Consider the following 7,866-nt stretch of genomic DNA (forward strand, 5'->3'; position numbering starts at 1 on the left):
GGATGGGTTCTGAAAGGGATGGAGGGGTATTTGGAGGGGATTTGTGGGAGTTAGGATGGTCCTGAGGGCGCTGCGGGAGCGCGGTGCTGAGCTGCGGTGTCCGCCAAATAAAAAAAAACCCAAACAAACCCTGCCCAGGCTGATTTAAAGGTTAGTGCGATCTGAAGTGCAGCAGGGAGGAACATGTTGCCGCGCACGCTGCTTCCATGAAATGATCAGCGGTTGTGCCCGTTGCTTTCACGTTGTAGGGGGAAAATAAATAAATAAATGTATCGGTAATTATAATGCTCAGGTTTTACAATAATCTGTTCATCAATATTTCATACGTAGGGAATTACTATAAATAATAAGCAGTAATTTGTGCCAACTTTATTGGCTTTATGTGTGTCACTTCTCGAACTTGTTTCCATAGTGATTATATATGAAGAAATGGAGGCAGTGCTTGAAAAATTTGACCCTTTGCTTGTCTAGGATATTGTAAAATGTCTAGAACTGTCTGGAATGTCTGTAAAGGGAATCTTCAGAGACTGAATGTACATTAGCTATTCCTATAGTAGCATCTGCTGGGGTAGTATTATCTGTAGAAATAATGCAGCACTTACCAGTATTCCACCTAAATTATATAAATGCAACTCCTCTGTTGACCTACCCTAATGCTCTCAAATTTTGTCTGTCCGTGCTGGGTAGAAAACATTTGAGGGTGCTGCTTGTAGTTCCAATTTAGACAGCCCCACTGGAACAAGCAGAGACGTTTTAAAATACATAGTAGCAGTTTGTGTGGACCTATAAACCTCTGGTTGTAAAAGAAACAGGACTCACCAAAAAAAAAATCACAGGTTTGGGCAGTTAGATTTCCTATTAAAAATTACTTCGGGTCTAAATGGAAGAACTAGTACTACTGAATATTTGTTTTAATTAAGGATCTTGAACATTTATTAAGAAAGCTGTAGAATGTATATACTTTTTATTTCAACATTGCAATTAGGCCTTAGTATATTTGCAAATCTGAATGGAAAAGATTTCTTGATGTATGGGAATTTCAGGAAGGTAAACTAACATTTTCCACAGCCTTTTAATGTATTTTTAAAAAACATTTATCTTCTCAGAATCAGGTGTCTAGTTTCTCTTTTCCTGAAAATAAATTACTGTCACTTCAGATTGCCTGTGTTTTCAAAACACATTGAAAGTTTCATTTTAACAAGAGTAGTTTTTAACTAACAAGATTTCCTAGCTTTCTTTAAGGATAGTTACAGGACAAACTTCTGTTGTTCTAACTTGCTCAAAGTCTTGTTTTACTCCACTTTAGCAAACTTCATCCTGTTCCAAAAAACAACAACCCAACCAAACAAAACCAAAGCAAAACCAAAACAACTCAGAAAATGTTTTTCAGCTAGTGACTTCAACCAAGGGATAATTTTTTTAATTGGTTTTGTTATTTACTGTTGGTGATAATGGTATCTAGCAGTCTCAATGAGATGCCAAGGTTTCTTTCTGCAAACCCTGGGCAGCTATGGCGCCAAGTAGTGCTACCTGCTCCCTGGAGCTTCTGGTCACTGCCCTTGATAGAGGAGCTTGAAACTTCCACATCTCTGAGGATTTAATCTGTGATTTACCTGGTGCTTGAACATAGAGAAAAGTCTGTGGGTGTACTGGTATCTTCTGTCATGTGGCCATGGCAGAATTTGGCAGAGTTTGACAAGCCTGATTAGCTGGCTGTGGTGTTTGCTCTGGTTCATTGTTACTTTAATCCACTGCTGTAGACTCAGCCCTCAATCAGGTGGCCTCTTGGCAAATGCTCTGTGTTTTCCTTAAGTGTTGTATGGCTGGAACTATGAAATTATGTTTTAAGAAATAAATTGCTAGTTCTTGTGTTAAAGAAAATCACATGTATGTCCCACACCAAGGGATATGAAGAAAAGAATCCGGTGTTTCTTCCACCAAATGAAAAGAGGGTAGAAATCTTGTTTCATTGACTTTGGATAAGCAAAGAGCTGGAAACACTGAATTGGTCTCTTTTTGTGAAGCAATATAGCAGAAACCTAGGATTGTCCTAGAGATGATCTTAACTGTGCTGGAAGAAAAGTTCTTGACATTTTGTACTCTATAAAACCTCTGTACCTGAATACAGTGTTAGAAAAATATTTCTTTGGATATAATGGGGTGAACACCCATTTAATTTGTGGTCTTGTTTCTAATGTGTGTATTTTTAGACCGGTGGTTGCTGTGCTCTGCCTAGGATTGTCTTCTGCACACAAGGCATCATCGTGAGGGGTATTGAAAGGTCAGATTTTGTCACTGACAAAATCTTGGACTGACACTAGGATTTGTTATAGCCCCCAACTTTAAATCTTACTAAGCTTTCTAGAGGAGTCTCAACTGAAAACTTGCTCCTCAAGGCCAGGTTCATGTTATCATCAGGCTGAAGAGATACCAAAACGATTATTTAAATAATATGTCTGTTCTCCTAAAGATAGTATCCAAGGCCACATTTAGATGTGCACACTCTATACTACCTCCCCAAAAGAAAATCCTGGTGAATCATGAGCTCTTCAGTGAGAGTGCACATAATTATACATTTATTAACAGGGGGTAACAGATGGACTAGCTGGTTTAGCAGCTGGGTTTCCAGTCATTATTCATGCAGATTCAAGTGAAGAATGATGGATCTGAAGAAAGCAGTAGGAGCTGACACTACCTGAAACTGAGCTTTAGTTGAGCAATCCTTGCTCATCGATATTCTGGCAATGCCACAGTCTGCATTAGGAAGTTTCAGAAATCTCCTTTTAGAAATCTCATACTGTGAATTGAATTTACCATGAAAATGTCATGTACTTCATGGGAAACCTGGAAGATACTGAGTTGTTCTGCATTTGCAAGTCTGATGCTAAAGTATGTACTGTGTGTTATTTGGTTGTCACAACTAGCAAGGCAAAGAAAGTAATTGTAGACAGACAGAGTTTATTCACAGTAGGTCATGTTAAGGATCAAGATGATTTGTTGAGGGTGTTGTTAACAAGAAGTAATGTTTTTCAATTCATCATTCCCAAAGGATCCTGCCTAAACAAAAGCTTGCTTCCTCAGATGTGGGAGTGGATAGGAAAGATTTTGGAAAATCTCCAGGGGAGAGAGAAAGTCCAAATTCCAGGAGTCCCATGCTTGTTATTTAAACACAGTCACAGGGTTTCATTAATTCTAACTTAAGCTTTTTTGTCATTCCACTGAAATTATGGTCTCAACAAACTAAATAATAAGAATTTATAAGATGAAGTGGTTTTAATGCTCTGAGAAAACTTGCTTTGTATTCTTTCATATCTCAGTGCAAATTGAAATCCACTTTATAATGCCTTGAGTTATTTCACAACTTTGTTATGCTTTGACAGATACTTCTACACTTCGACATTTCACAACACAAGTCTGATTACAGTTACAATGATGTCCTCATTGAATCAATGGAATGTACATCAAGGCACAGAATTTTCTCTCCTGGTTGAAGTTCAGCCTCACTGAGTAGTTCTGCACTCAGCCAATAAGGAACATTTTCAAGAATGCTTAAATGATTTAGGAGCCAAGCACTATAGAAAGCCAGTGGGATTTAAACTGCTTTAGTTAATTTAATTGTCCCACATGCTGAGTCTATTCAGGATATTCAGACTTGTGCAGAGGATATAGGGTGGATAGGACCTTTTGCTGGCCAGCTGACTCACTTGTCTGAAATGTATGCATGGTGGTTTGTGGCTTGTGCTCCCTAATTGCTTCAAGCATAAGTTTCCAAGGAGTGTTCCTGCTTCAGCTTTGCATTCTTGTTGTTTTTTTCCTTAAACTAAGTTCTCTCATTCCCAGTAAGATTATTTTTTTTCTTGGTGATATTAGTTTGTTCAACTGTTTAAGAATAATTTATTTGTTGTTTTTTAAAGAAACAACAAAATTGTGTAAATTCCTTATTTCTGATTATTCATCCATTAATTCATCTCCTCTTAGAGTCTGGAACTTAAATTCAGATTTATAGTGACCTTAGTGCCTTCAGATGTCTGAAGTTGTCCATTATATATTTCTTATCCTGGAATAATTAAGTTCTCTGAGAATTTTTAAGAAAGATGGTTTCTCTTTTATACTGTCAGAAAGTTCTTGTAACCTGCTGCAGAAAGGAAGTGGCAGAAATGTTCTGAGGCCTGAGAGGAACCTGGGATTCTCAGCCCTGGCTTAGAGGGTCAAAAATCTGAAGAACTAAGGGAAGTCAAATGCTTCCTATTTTTATAATAGATACATATGATTTCAACCAGTGGCCTTTGAACTTGTGAAAAATTACCCATTTACTTCAGTTAGCATTATGATGAGCTTCTAATAAAAAAAAGAAGAGTGTTCATTTTAGAAAATGAGATTTTACTTTCTAAGAGGAAGTATGTAAATTACTGTTGATCCTTTAAATGAGTATAAAGTTAGAAAACTATCATATGGGATCACTTATGGTGGTCTTGTAATTTTCAGAACTATTCTGGTAAAAAGAATGTTGGCACAATAAAATCCCAACTCAAATGCTTGAAACAAGTATACATTTCTTTGTATGATTTTTCTAGTTATTCAGTCCTTTGCATGCTATAAAACTCAATAGCTACAGCTTTAGGTCTCAAATGTTCTTGATGGAGTGATTAGATTCTTTCTTGCAGTTTTAAAGCTTGTAGTCAGGCTCAGGACATGGAGTCAACCTAACTCTGTTCTATGTTGTGTTAAAGACTCCCAGTGTGAGCACAGACATGGAATTTTAGTGCTAAAATTGAACAGATGACATTTGTTAGAGACTTCCATTGACTTTTATTGGAATGAGAGCTCTTCCTGCACTTCAGCATTCTCCCCTGTAAAGTGGAGGTTACATGTGGACAAATGCTTGAAAAATGGGGAGGTCAGTAAAGGTAGGAGGGCTAGAAATCTTTGATAGAAGTTACATGCATATTATCAGGGTAGAGTTTGTTCTTTTTATTGCAAAAGTAAAGAAAGCTAGAGAGATTAAGCAGGTGGTAGCTGCTGATAACACCCTGACAGACTACTGTGGTTACATTTATTTTTTTAAAGTCAGTTGCAAGACTTCTGCACTACCATGAAATAATAGTGCATGTCACATATTTCTGTGTGAATCTGCAAAGAATTTTTTTCCAATTGGGGAAGAAAGGTAAATAATAGCCTATGCATTCTTTTGAAGAAAACATTTTTTCTTCTGATATTTGTTAACCATCTATGTAAGTTATTTATTCTCATGGCCATGTAATTTGGAATCCGCTGATGATGTTTTTAATTGCTGAGGTGATTTCAGTTGTTTAATTTTTGGAACAGCCAATACAGGAAGACCTATACTCTGTATTTTATTTCCTCATTGGTAAAATAGTTGAGTATTATGTTCTTAGTAGGAGGAACTAATGCGTGAGCCAAAACACCAGAAAGGCCAAGCAGTTCTTTGATTTTACAGGGTTATATACAGAGGAGCAGAGTTTGTGGTAAAGACATGGCAATCTCCAATGTATATCGTAGATATGCTTACCTTGATAGGTGCTCTATGTCATGACTGATGAGACCAAGTCATATAACTGTCCTTCCCCATCCAAATTGCACTTTTAGCCATCAGGGCAAGCACACTGTGCTCTTTGGAGTTGATGTCCAGTGCTATGAGTTATGAGAGCCCATCTCATCTCTGGCCTCTGATCAGAGGGCTCGAGTGCCTCTGCTATGAAGACAGGCTGAGAGAGTTGGGGCTGTTCAGCCTAGAGAAGAGAAGGCTCCAGGGAGACCTTATAGCATCTTCCAGTACTTGAAAGGGGCCTACAGGAAAGCTGGGGAGGGGCTTTCCATCAGAGAAGATAGTGATAGGACAAGGGGTAATGGTTTTAAACTGAGAGAGGGGAGATTTAGGTTAGATATTAGGAAGAAATTCTTCACTATAAGCGTGGTGAGGAGGTGGAATGAGTTGCCCAGGGAGGTTGTTGATGTCCCGTCCCTGAAGTTTTTTAAGGCCAGGTTGGACGAGGTTTTGTGCAACCTGGTCTAGTGGTAGGGTTCCCTGCTGATGGCAGGGGTGTTGGAACTTGATGATCTTTGAGGTCCCTTCCAACCTTAATGATTCTATGATCTCAGGTCAGTGACAACAAAATGTCTAGGTTTTATCACTGATACAGCACTGCACAGACAGCTTTAGTATGAGTGTCTTACAGGCCTTTATTGTCAGAATATTTAAAATGTGCACACCCCTGAACAGCAAGAGGAAGACATCATAGAAATTACTTCAATGCTCTTGAACAGAAGCTCTTTCTATCTATATCCAGCCCCATGTGTTAACTGAAGTCCTTCTTCTCTAGCAGACCATTTTAACCTCCTGTGTAGTACACAGTTTATAGAGGTTGTTTTACATGTAAATGTTATCAATAAAAAGAAATACTTTGTCATTAATAAAATTAGCTGTGTAGTCAGAATTATTGCCTCAGGGTAAATCTTGATTTCTTCAAACTGAAAGTTTCCTACTGAGCTGTACTTTTTGTAAGAAAATTGAGCCTTTTCATTACTGCAGGTGGCTATAACTCAAGATTCCTTGAGGTTTTTTTCTCACTGATACTGGCTTAATATGAAATTATAGATGAGGAGTTTCAGCTTTGTGCCTTCATTTCATCTGTCTCTAAAATGGAAATTAATATATCCTATCTTTGAAGGATCTCTTGGATTGTAAACTGTTTAAGGCTGCGACTGCCTACAGAGCCTATAGAGCAGTTGGTTCTGGGTGGGAAGCTGAAGTTCTACCTGTGTGAAAAAAAAATAATAAAGATAAACAGTGTGACTTGCTTCATTATTTTGTTTGTTTTGTTAGTCCTTCTGAGTATTTTTTTTTTTAGTTAAAATTGTAACTATTACAAGGTTTTTCTCTTTAACCAGTGTTACAGATGTGTGCTGTTGTCAAGATTGGGTCTGAAATACGTGCCCATGAAGCTGCTAACTTGCCTGCTAAGGAACTATCTTGTAACTGTTCTGCCCCATTGTTTGTGGTTTCTTCGTAGTCTTATGAAGGGTCTGTAAGCCAGTCCCTAGTTCCAATTGTTTGTGCTTTAATCCATCTCAGAACGCAATTATGCATTATTTTGTGTGCTAATTGAATACTGCTAGATGACACAAAAACGAACATATAAGGTCCATGTATTAGCAAATTCTTTCTTTTTCTCTAAGGTTGCATCCAGAAACATCTGCCCATGTTTTCCTGGGATCCACTAACACAAGGAAGCATGGACATCCTCTGATGCAAGCACAGACAGGATGCAGGTGATCCCATTATTTTAGTCAGGAGTAGCTGTGGAATTTGTTGTGCTAATCCAGGACACACACTTTACAGGTCATGTCACAGCAATAGACAGTGGCCAGAAACCTTTGTTCTTTACACAGCAGGAAACAGAAATGAGAGATCACACTGAATTACAGAAATATATTGATTAATTTCATGCATGTATTTAAAGTGAATTGGTTAAAATTTACTGGCAATTTTTTTTTCCATAAATAAATATAGAAAATGTATGTACCTCTAGTCAAAGTAGTTTTATTTGTGCTAGGCACTTTTAAGTTTCTGGTAATAACCCTTTCTGAGTCCTAAGGAGTTAATTTACTATGGTATTCAGCATTTATTTGTAGACCTTCTTGTGATTAGTTTAAAAGTAGCGAAGTCAGGAATATCCTAAGTAGGCTGATACTACAATATTCAGTTACTGGTATTTTTTCTTTGATGGGTTTTTTGTTCTCTGTAGCTTGTGCTACCGTTTTTATATATCTATATTCTGATGTACATTTTTCCCTGGGTTACAAGGCTACAAGGTCTTGTATGACACTGTTTCTTTAATTTCAGCA

Source organism: Chaetura pelagica, unplaced genomic scaffold (genome assembly GCF_000747805.2).
Source record: "Chaetura pelagica isolate M959 unplaced genomic scaffold, ChaPel_1.0 scaffold20, whole genome shotgun sequence".
NCBI lineage: Eukaryota > Metazoa > Chordata > Aves > Apodiformes > Apodidae > Chaetura > Chaetura pelagica.